The following is a 12,194-nucleotide window of genomic DNA, read 5'->3' as shown; positions in this document are numbered from 1 at the left end:
TTGGGATGAAAGTAATAGATTTTCACTTGCGCAGACATGAAAGCGGAGTCAGGAGAGGAGGGCGCTTTTGGTATTGTTGGGAGGCCTCTGGTTGTTTGTGTTTAATGATGGAGCCCTTTGTTGGGGATTCCCACATTTCCTGCCTCTAATCGTATTGATACCTCGGGGCAGAGGGGGACCGGGTCCGGACTGGGTGGGCTATACGGTACCAGCAAAGCTGCAGATGATTTCCCCAAATTCATCACGCATGTCTACAGATTGGAAACAGGCCCCGTGCGCGTTGTGTGGTTTCAATAAGGCGCGAGCGGGAGCGTCAAAAAGAAAAGCTGAAGGTAGAAAAAGGCTCCAGATCAGGGAGACCAAACGTGCTTCGCTGGGGGGCCACTTTTACAAAAAGACCGGGGGGCAGGAGCCAGGGGCCAGTCACAACAGCCGCATGTGTTTCTCTGGTTTTAGAATATTTTTATGATTTGGGGACACTGATGTTTTTAGGACTTCAGGACGTGTTTTAGATTTCAGGACATTTCTAAGATTTTGAGACATTTCTCGGGTTTTAGGACACTTCTATGATTTTATGCAGTTTCTAGGATTCTGGGATGTTTCTAGGATTGAAGAAAATGTCTGGGCGTTTGATTTTAGGACACATCTAGGATTTGAGGACATTTCTCTGATTTTAGGTCATTTCTAAGATTTCAGGACATTAGAGGCTTATAGGACCTCTGTTGAGGGTGCAGGGGATCCTCCACTGGCACTTTGTTTGATAAACAAGCTCTATTTTGATGCAGCTTTATGCTCTCTGGCACCTTTTGTATACTAAAAGTAAAAAAAAAAAAAAAATTCCCAGTGTGAATCACTTTGTTTTCTTGTGAATTAGAAAATAGCTGGGGGGCCACCTGGCACCCTATTAAGGGCCAGATTTGGTTCGCAGGCCATAACTTGAGTATCACTGCTCCAAAATCATATGAGGCATTTCACAAGACAAAAATGGACAAATCGCATACACCAAATCTGTCCTGTGCACACTCTGCTGAATGCTGTCACATTTGTTACATGTTCTCTAGTTGTTATTTCTGGTAAGGGACTGTTCTTTATTTAACATGGAGGGGTCGAACAACGTGGGTCAGCAAAGCCTTTGAGACAAATGTGAGTGCAGCATTCATGCACTTATGTTTTTAGGTCTTTTCAGCTTTTTTCCTCCGTTGAAAACATTTGTTAGCAAAAGTCATGTTTCATTTTTTCTGTCTGATCATCTCACTTCAGTCATTTTTATTGCAGCAATATGTATCTACAGTGGACTGAAAAAACAACTGATTTTATTATTCTAGTGGGCTAAAAAAAACGTTCATTTTGTATTTGTGATATTTATATTAAAACAGCAATAATTGGCCCTATAAAACGTGATATTGCCACACAAAAACATCGTGACACTATGCTGTGTCGATTTTTTCTCCCCACCCCAAGTGCTTATATTGTGTAATGGGGAGGTCTATAAAATTAGGGACTGTTTGTTATGAGGGAGGATGGTGGTGCAGAAAGGAGAGGGCATAAAAAATATATTTTAAGTAATAGGGAAGGGCTACTGTTTTTTTTTCTCTGGCTGAGCGGAGGGACATACAACTTTAACCCTTATGTCGACTTAGGGGTCAACAATGACCACCACTATGTTTAACAGCATAGAAAATCCCCTAAATGATCTTTTTTCAACTTGAAATGTGCTGACTTTTCCTAGAATGACCCCAACATGAGAAAACATTTTCCTCCTTTTTTTATATGTCCATGAAAGCTACACCAGCAGGGCCAAAATCTTGTCTTAGGGGTCAAGACAAGACAAAAAAAAGTTATAAAAATAATTTTCATACCACAAAAACCAAATAATCACACACACACACACACAGACACACACACACACACACACACACACACACACACACACACACACACACACACACACACTTGCAAAGTCCATGCACACAAACTTGCAAACTGTCCTTATTCTACAGCATAATATATATATATATATATATATATATATATATATATATATATATATATATATATATGTCTGTTATTGTTTTTTTATAAAAAAATACATACTAAAATATTCTTTGCACATTTCTTTTATTTTCTTTGCCTGCACAAGTGATATATCTTGCTACAAAATTATACAAATGGTTTACACCCATGCAGTTCCTTTAGCAATAATAATAATAATAATAATAATAATAATAATAATGACAATAAACTTCTACTCTAGTAAAGAAAACAACTGTGACAGGTGTGTTTTGATAAAAAATGAGTGGATTCCACTGATTACATGCAGCCTTTCTGCTCTCTGAAGAGGGGAAAGAAGCAATTTTTTAAGGTTATACTGTGAATGAGTTTTTGTTGTCGTTTTTCTTTTATTCTGAAAGCTTAAATTGATGAGTATATCGGTCAGGCCGATATAAGCATTTAGCTCCATCACACACAGACTGTTGTTTATTGACTATATTGTTTGTATTTATTGTATTATGTATGCTGACTGAATAAAGTACTACTACCACCACTGCTAAAAACCTCGATTTTCACAAAGTTTGTGATGAATGACAGGTTCTGTCTTCAATCAAGCTGCTTTATTTTAGGTTTTGAGAAGGCGGATCATGTTGGACTCTTAGGACAAGTACAGAAAGTTAAGACAACAAAAGGGGTTAAATTTAGTCTCTCGGTCTGTTCTTTTAGGAGTATAAAATATGGAAACGTTCAAATCAAACGGCCTATTTTTTATCCATTACGCACACACTTTAACAATAACAAATGTGCTATCTAACACAAGCGTCCATTGTGGAGACGCTATTTGTTTTGCGCCGCAGATGAAGAAGTGGGAGAGCTGCAGCAGCCGCCGAGGACCCGGAGTAATAACATGATCTGGCAGGAACTAAACAGGCCCGGGGGATCTCCCCGGATCATTCTGGATAAATGAACCCGGGTCACAAGCCGGGTTAGACGGAGCTGTTCCGGGCTACTGCAGTTGAAATGTTTTCTTATCTCGGTGAAAACTTTCGAGCCGTTCGCATGATTCACGGAGCGATTAAAAAAAAACAAAAAAACCTGCAGCGTGTTTTTCATTTTTCACTGGGAGAGGCTGAAGCTGCTTCAAAGAGGCGGAGGTTGTTTTCACATCGCGCGCCCCTCTCTCATCTTGATCCCCTTAAAATCTTGGCAGCGCGCTGGACAATAATATAACGTGTAATTTAAGGTATCATGAATCATAACTGCATGAAACGGAGTCAGACAACAGGAGAGAGCCAAACACACACATACTTACACATTCTCACACACACGTACACACACACACACACACACACACACACACACACACACACACAGACACGTGCGCGCACAGAGAGTTTAGGGGAGGATACATGTGTAAATTTCACGAGCTGAGCTGGTCATTAACACGTTATTTATGAGCTGACAAAAGGCTCCATGACACAGAAAGCAATGAAACCTGTTTCTCTGTGTCTCATCATCTCGTGTCAACTTTCTCTCAATAATCATTTTGTTTGGAGTCATTTATGAGCAGCGACACATCTGTATCTGCAGGATCAGTCACAGCTGGAGCGCCGACTGCGTGGCGCCATCTCGTGATGAAAAAGTGAAACGCCTGGGCCAAAATATTTATTTATTTAAAAAAAAATATATATATATATATATATATTTATTCATTAATTTATTTTCAAAATATGTATTCGTGTTTAAATATTTATTTATTTATTCATTTTTTAAAATATTTATTTATTTGTTTATTTATTCATTCTCTACTTTCCTCATGTCTTACTTTAACCCTTAGGGCCCACTTTAATATTACATAAACTTGTATCTGCGCACAAAAGCACTTTTCAAAGGCAGGCTTGAAAAAATAGACACACACACACACACACACACACACACACACACATATATAGATAGATATTATTTTCTACTTCCATTGAGTTTATTTTTTTGAAACCAACATCATTCCTAATCATAAATATAAAAAATGCATTAATTTTCAGAACTTTAACCCTTTAAATGGCAGGTTTTTGTCATGATGTCACTGTGTTTTAGATGAAAAAAAGGGAATTATTTTCAATATACTAATATTACTAGTACTAATATATTTATTTATTGATTCATTCATTCAATTCTTTGTATATTTTTAATCATCCCAGCCTGGGATATGTCAGTTATTTGCAGCAATATTGATTGTGACAGTGCACCTGTAGTGGAAACAGCATGTATTTTTTCCACATGGAAATTTTTTTTTTTTTTTTTTTAAAAAGAGAGCGAGATGTCATCAGGTGGAAAATAGTAAAAAAGACAAATTCCAAGGCAAAAGCCCAGAATGACACCCAGAAATAATAATATAGTTTTGAGCATGGAGCACTTTATATCCTACATTATGGGTAATTCTTTTCCCTTTTTCTGTTCCCAAGTTATGATGCTGAATGATGGCCAGCAAAGTGTTTTTGATGATGTCGCAGTGAAGTTGACCTTTGACCTTTTGAATATAAAATATCATCATTGCATCGCAACGATTTGTATGAAATTTTTTTCATAATTCGCAAATTAATTCTTGACTTGTGGCCAAAAAACATGTTTCATGAGGTCACAGTGACCTCTGACCACCAAAATTTAATCAGGTCATTCTTGAGTCCAAGTGGACGTTTGTGCCAAATTTGAGGAAATTCCCTGAAGGCTTCTTGAGATACGGCACTCAAGAGAATGACACGGATGTAAGGATGACCTTTGACCTTTGACCTCCAAATTCTAATCCAAATTCTTGAAAGTTGGACAGAGTCAAGGGCACAGTGACCCATCGCTGACGCATAAAAACCTAGAAATAATATAGAAACCCAACAATGATACTATTCAAACTTCTGTAATATAACAATAATAATTTCCTATAGTACCTGAAATCCATAGAAATACCAGAGGAGGCACTACAGCAATACTACAAAAACTGCAGTATAACTGCAATTTCACCATTAGATACGGTGTGAAACACAAACAAACAAACAAACAAACACACACACACACACACACACACACACACACACACACACACACACACACACACACACACACACACACACACACACACAGAAAGAGGTTACCAAAGTAATATGGATTTTTTTGGTGGTATTTCTATAGTAATTCTTAATAACAAAATTGAGGAAATTTCCTTATAAAAAGAAAGAAGGAAATAAAAAATGTAAATTAAAATTTAACAATGCTGTATGATAATTTTAAACATATAATTATTATGTTTAATATTATAGTTTTAAGGACATTTCCCCTTGCCTTTATAGATAAAAAAGAGATCTCAATCAACTAATTTCTTGCAATTTGTAAAACATTTCTTGCAAAGTTGCTTATTGCCTTTTCCTCGTTTTCCAAATAAATCACCAACCAAATTCCTCTGACAGGCGTCTGAATGCAGCACAAAGTAATAAAAGAGTTTGTAAACTTTTCCAACAGAGGGAGCTCTTACACCAAAAATAATGGCAATTTTCTGGCACTTTAAGTCACTTTTTTTAACATCAGTGTCTGAGACTAAAATGTTGTGCTGACACAACTCTTACATGCGCACACTGGGAACATTTTGGGTCCAGTTTGCACGCTGGTGTGGAGTTTCCCTCAGAAAAATGACAAACACCATATAAGACACACTAACACACTGCACTTTGGTCAGAAAGCATCATCTGACCTCAGAGTACGCCTCGACGCTGAAAACTACCACACAGCGCCTGCAGAAATTTCCAACATTTGTGTCTATTGGGAGTGACAGCGGCGGTCTGCGTGCAGTGTCGTGTTCGGCCCTGAGCTGCTGTCAGACGGAGCTGAGGATGGAAAGAATGCAGATGTGTTTTGAGCACAAACCGTGTTGACTGGTGGTCAGGGGCGGCGGGGGGACAGCAGACAGCGAGCTATTAAACCGCAGGGTGTCATGAGAAGTTACAGGAGACTTCAGAGGCCCTCGTGTTTGATGCAGAGAGACAAGAGGACACAACTGACATGTCTGCTCTCTGCTCAGACCCTGACCTTTTTGTTTTATTCATACTTTTATTTAATATCAATTTTTTATTTATTATTTTTTAATTTTTTTATTTTATCATTTTATTTTAACCTCAATTCTGCCCATGGCGGCTTGAAACAATAAAGTGTGAAGAAATGCATTGCTATTCATATCTTTCTTTGAGCAGGCATTTATCTTTTATCTTAACCCTTTGAAACCTGAGAATATTGGCTTGATTTCTTTCAAACACGTGAGAGGAGGGCAATGAGCAACGAAAGAAGAAATGAAACAAAATTAAAGAGAAATGAGTAAAAGTGACCAAGCCGTGTAAATGAAAATAATGAAAATTTTGGGGAAAAAAAGTCAAAATAAAAATAAACAGGACACATGAGAATTTGAAAAAGTGCCTAAAACATCATTTTAATTATGTAATTTTGTAATTATGATAATTATAATATAGTTTTTCCCCTCCCTTTTTTCCTTTTTCCCTACCCTTTAAAAAAAATCTAATATACTAATACTAATTGTGATTTTATTATTTAAACTTTTGTTTTAACCATTTTTCAAAGAAGAAATTAAACCAATTTGCACTGAGTTCAAAGGTTAAATACTCAGCCCAAGGAAAATTATGTTGCTCCAGGTTTCAAAGTGTTAAGATACATTTATCTTATTCAGGATTACTGATTTTTAAGCATAATACTGTAATTTTCTCCGTAAATCTCAGGGTATTTGGCCTTATTCCAAGAATATTGCAATAGCGTTGGATGCTAAATTTAAGCAAATTTTCCTACTTTTTTAGAAAATAATTCTTAAATCTATTCTTTCAATCAAGAAAAAAATGGACTTGTTTTATATGTAGCTTTACTGGTTTTATGATTGAATCTTTGCCTTATGTCAAGATGATGGCACTAACATGTGCTGAATTTACAATTCTTAAATATTTTACTTACTTTACTCTAGACAGATTGTACTTGTTTTTAGCTTTTTCAACACTAGTTTTAAGATATCTGTGGATTCTTGGAGGCAAGATCATTTAAAGTTAAATTTCCTGTTCTGCTGGCAGGTGATTTTGCTTATTTTAAGTCAAATATCCCTCATTTTAAGACTTTTTTTGCCTTGATTTTGAAAGCTGACTTTCTGCAGTGTTTACTTCCTGTTTGCTCTCTGCGGCCTCAGATGGGACGATAATCTTCCACTGTCATCATCTGAGACTGGCACCGTTCGGACAGCGTGTTACAGCTCGTCCTAAAAGGACACAGAGGCATTTCACAGGAAAATGCATCTGACATGAGTTTGTTTGGACGAGGATCTCCTGAGAAATGCTACAAAGGAAGATCGGCGTCACAGGGTTCTGTGATGTAAGCGGGCATTTGGCGGTGAGTCCGGCCAACGTTACTGCAAAGCCCAGCAGTGTGTAAACACACCCATCAGGGCTGCAGCTGCACGGTCTGTTTCATGAGGTTTTCCAAAGTTTGGATGTGAGAAATCTCAGAGGTCAGTGGGAACAGACCACCTGGTTTCAGTAATCCTTAAAAAACAAAACTGTGTGATGGTTTGCTTAGACTGAAACTTTGTACCACCAAACTTCTCCACTTTCTCAAAAGTTTCCAACTGCTGTGAGCAAAAGAGAACCAGGTCAAAACCAAAGACAGCATGATCAAAAACTAGCGTATGGCTTAGAAGTGTAGGTATTGAAAAAGGAAGTGTCAGTCACAGACTTATTCTGGCTTTTGTGGTCAAGCCCAAAATGCACATAATGTACACATCTTTCTGGAGCTGCATCGACTCTTCAGCTCGGGTGGATGATGCAGGCCGCTGCCTGACGGCTGGAGGTTGAACAGCCATCAGAGCAAAGTTCTGTCAATAACAATAGTATATAAAATGTCCTGAAGACCATTTTTTGTTTTTGTAAACAGTGATTTTGTCGGCAGAGTCGATCTGGTGGCAGAAAGGGACAGTCGCGATGTCGGAGTGAGCGCCAAACAAAATGTAAACAAAGGAGTATTAACCGGACACCTTCTCTGATTATTTTAATGCTTTGCCAACAGAAGACAGGTTGTCTTCTACAACCGAGCTAGCCCTTAGGTAGTGGGTCAAGCATCCAACTAAAAAGCCAAAGTTACAGTGGCCAGACACCGCGATATCTTGTGAAAAAAAACAACATCTATACAAAAGAAAAGTGGTAACCTAAAGAGATCAGATGCATGCAATTTTGTACTTTGCTGCCCTGAATTGAATACTTAGATTTGTCAAATGATTTCTGCGTATTTCGGGCAGATTGTGCTGCCTAATCAGCGACAGCGACATTAAAGACAGCAAGACCTGCGCTACCAGCCCGTTCTCATTCTGAAGTTTTCAAGCCCTGCCGCTTTTGCAGTGATTTCAGCACAAGATCCCAACGCCAAAAGCAACCTTTCATGGCTGTATGATAGTCCGCCGGGTGGCGTTGGCTAGAACGTGGCCGCACAGAACCGGTCGAAGTGTTATTATACACTGCTGAACAAATGCTGCCAGTAATGATGTAATATAGGGAGCACGAAGGTCCCTGAAGGGCAGGTGGGTTGGAAATGGATCCAACAAACCCTGGACTTTCATGCAGGAGTTTGGTGTTTGCTTCCTGTCTGAATTTGCTGTTTTTGGGGATTTTTTTACCCTGTACCATGTGCCTCCCTTTCCTAATCCTAACCAGTTTGAACTTTTATTAACGTCCTGGCATTGGTTTTCATGTACTTTAATTGCCCAAACATAAGCACGCGCAGCGTCGTCCCCCCCGGTGCTTGAGTTGATATCACGGGAGCGGCATCCCTGAACGTCAACAGCAGACGCAGAGGGATAGCTTGAGCGTAACATGTAGATTCAGATTCAGACAAATTTATTCACCCCAGAAGAGCAATTCAGTTTTACAATCTACTCAGACCAAACACAGACGGACGGACAGAAACAAGCAGCAACAGGCGGTAGTCGTATGTGAGAGAGATAAAATGGACTGCACTTGCAGAGCGCCTTTATAGTCTTAAGACCACTCTAAGCACTTTCACACCACGAGTCACATTCACCCATTCACACACACATTCACACGCTGTTGGCCGAGGCTACCGTACAAGGTGCCACCTGCCACTCGGTAACCATTCATACACACTCAGACTCCGATGGCTCAGCATCGGGAGACATTTGGGGTTTAGTATTTTGTCCAAGGATACTTCAGCATATTGGATGGAGAAGCTGGGACTCAAACTGCCGACTTACAGATTAGAGGACGACCCGCTTTACCTCTGAGCCACAGCCGTCCCAATACACGGGCAAAAGATGCCCCCTGGCCCCTCATGTGGTCCTGTGTACGCTGACTCACACGAGGACCAGGTGCAGTACATAAATTAGCAAATATAACTAGGATATATTAATGTATTGCACACTACTTAAGTATATTCATATAATGTATGAATGGGCTTACCAGCCATGTTACGAAAAACTGACACAATAATACAAGACGCACAAGTCCACTGCAAAGCGACAATATGTGACGACTTGGGATGAAAACATGTTGGATCCATCGCATCATCCCAACCCCTCATCCCAAATATGATCAGTTCTGGTTCCAAAAAACCCAAGAAGGCAGTGGCGAAATGCCAAATTCACTGAGCCGAACTCACTGAGCCAAACTCACGAACAGCCACTGAGATCTCAATGTGTGACGTCTCGGTAACTATGTCCATTATTTATACTGTCTATGACTCCGACCAAAGGTGTGACCTCATCACTCACGCACTCAGATTTTTGGGTTTACCTTGAATTAATCTTCTTATCTAACTCTCCGCAAAGAAGCCAGCAAACTCACACTTCCCAAAATGTGCAGCTGATACTGTTACACCTGCAGATTTACAGTCTTTGAAACCTAAAAAATCTGATTTCACATGTGAGCTCTGACTGTTTCATTCTAATTATGGGATTTTTCTCTTTTTCTGGTCAATAAAGGTAATTTTTGGAAGTATTTACAAATCAGAAACTGTATCATTAAGGGCCAATTTATTCAGGATAGTAATTATTTTATTTTATTTGATTTATTACCTGGTATAGCACGCAGGGCAGCTATGTTCTACAAAATCTTTAGCATGTTACAAAAATATATTTGTTAAAATCTGAGGTAGAAGGACCTGGGGTGTGAATTAAGCAATGAGGAATGGTTGAAAATGCTATAAAATACTGGGAAATACATAAAGGAGGCAAAGGGGGAATTTACTCAGCATAAATCAATCCACAGGTTTTACTTTACTCCTAAGCTCCGGGCGATAGGCCTAATGACTAATAATTTATGTCCGAAATGTCAGACAGAAACAGGAACATTTCTACGTGCAATCTGGGAATGTAACTTTTTAACTCATTTTGGGAAAAAGTTGTAGCTCACACTGGGAAGTGGCTGGGTACGATGGTACCAAAATCTCCAAAGATATCAGAATATGTCTTACTTGTGATAAATGTAGGAGTCGTCACAGCTCGAGCGATCCTCAGAGTCTGGAAGAATACATCCCCTACAGATTTTAAAAAATGGAGGGAATCCATGTTAGAAATTGAGTCATATGAACACATGTTAGCTATGGGTCAACGTTTAGGTTGAAAGCTTTAACTCTTTAACAGTAACACTAAAAATCTGTATAAACTTCATGGTAAAAAAGTCAATGTTATGTAAAAAAATCTGAAAATAAATAGTAAATAAATATAACAAATAAACAACTAAAAATAAATACAAATAATAAATATAACAAAATCAGCAAAAACTGTATGGTAGAAAAAAATCAGTCAATTTAATATAACAAAAATAGAATATAATAGATTTATTGTATTATCAAAATTATGAAATGCATCGTATAAAAACATCTGTATAAAATAAATTTTTTAGTGAAGCAATTTGATCACAAAAAAGTCAGCTGTGTGGTCATAATGCCTGTTACAGGGTTGAGAGGTAACAGGCTTTTATGTTTGTAATATTTTTGCTGCACTGTAACAGTTTGGTGTGTAGTTTACCGCTGTGGCTGTTAAATTAGTATTTTAGGGTCTAAGAACATGTAGCTATCAGGGGCCTGCAGATATGTTGAGCTCCATAACAATACTGTTGGTTTTTCATGTTTGATTAACTACATAAATAAAAAAAATCATTAAAAATAAAAGATTTTTATTTTTTTTAATTGCAGACTGAGGAAGTTTTTCACACAGACTCCATCTCTCCTGATCCGGAGGTGTAACATTTGTCAGAGCTGCTGGTGGGACATAAAAGCGCTGCAGTAAATTATTCCCTGACACATGAAGCAAGTGGTTCGGTCACATGCTCCGACCCCCCTGCTCTCTCGTGAGGAGAGAGGGCCCATGCAGCAACTGGTCCCGGGACACCTCGGGGGGCCACGACCCCTGGGTGCTCTGCTGTGTATTTAGAGGTCAGACTGCTACATTGAGAGCCGGGTGTTCTCCCAACGTGGGCCCCTTCATAATCCATCACCACCCCTCCGACAGAGGGACACATGCACACTTGTACACGTAGGCGAGTTTTATTTTAATCTTTTTTATTTGGCTGTTTTATGTGGACCAAGTTGGTTTTTTTTAAAAATTATTTTGGAAAGCATGTCTTTAAAAGTTTTTTAGTGATTTTATTTTGTTTTACATTTTTGGGTGATTTTTTTTTATTTTCATAAAATAGCAAAAAAAAAATCTTACTTTTTTTGTTATTTTCAAAGAAAACCTGCAGTAAATCATACTCTCTTTAGAAAAAAAATAGGTGATTTAAAAAAAAATTGATTTTTTTTTTTTTTGTTGGTTATTAGAAAACATGCGGATTAAACCAGCAGGAAGGCACGTTCTCTTTAAAAAAAATTATGGCCTTTTTTTTTCTTTTACATTTTCTGAGGTTTTTTTCTTTAAAATCTTTTGTGTGTCTTTTTTTTTTAAAAAATTGGCAATTATTTTGAAAGGAGTTAATTAATTACCCATTAATTAATACTCTTGATGTCCAAATATTCAATGCAAAGATGATAATATTAAATTGATATTTAATTGTGACGCTTTCTAGTGAGACCAGCCCTTAATGTGTGTTGATATACCACTCACACACACACACACACACACACACATACACACACACACGCACACGCACACGCACACACCCGTGCCT

At 38.2% G+C, this 12,194-nt stretch overlaps 1 long non-coding RNA gene across 1 annotated transcript in view; it reads right to left on the bottom strand.

The window, feature by feature from the left end:
• The window catches only part of LOC148186532 (uncharacterized), a 58,288-nt gene that overhangs the window by 23,321 nt on the left and 22,773 nt on the right, over positions 1 to 12,194 (bottom strand). The window contains exon 3 of the long non-coding RNA XR_015774818.1: positions 10,501 to 10,563. This is a non-coding gene — a long non-coding RNA (uncharacterized LOC148186532). The remainder of the gene's footprint in view (positions 1 to 10,500; positions 10,564 to 12,194) is intronic.

This window comes from Plectropomus leopardus, chromosome 18 (genome assembly GCF_026936395.1).
Source record: "Plectropomus leopardus strain MGB_pleo_1.0 chromosome 18, ASM2693639v1, whole genome shotgun sequence".
Taxonomy (NCBI): Eukaryota; Metazoa; Chordata; class Actinopteri; order Perciformes; family Serranidae; genus Plectropomus; species Plectropomus leopardus.
This window is presented reverse-complemented; position numbering and strand designations above follow the sequence as displayed.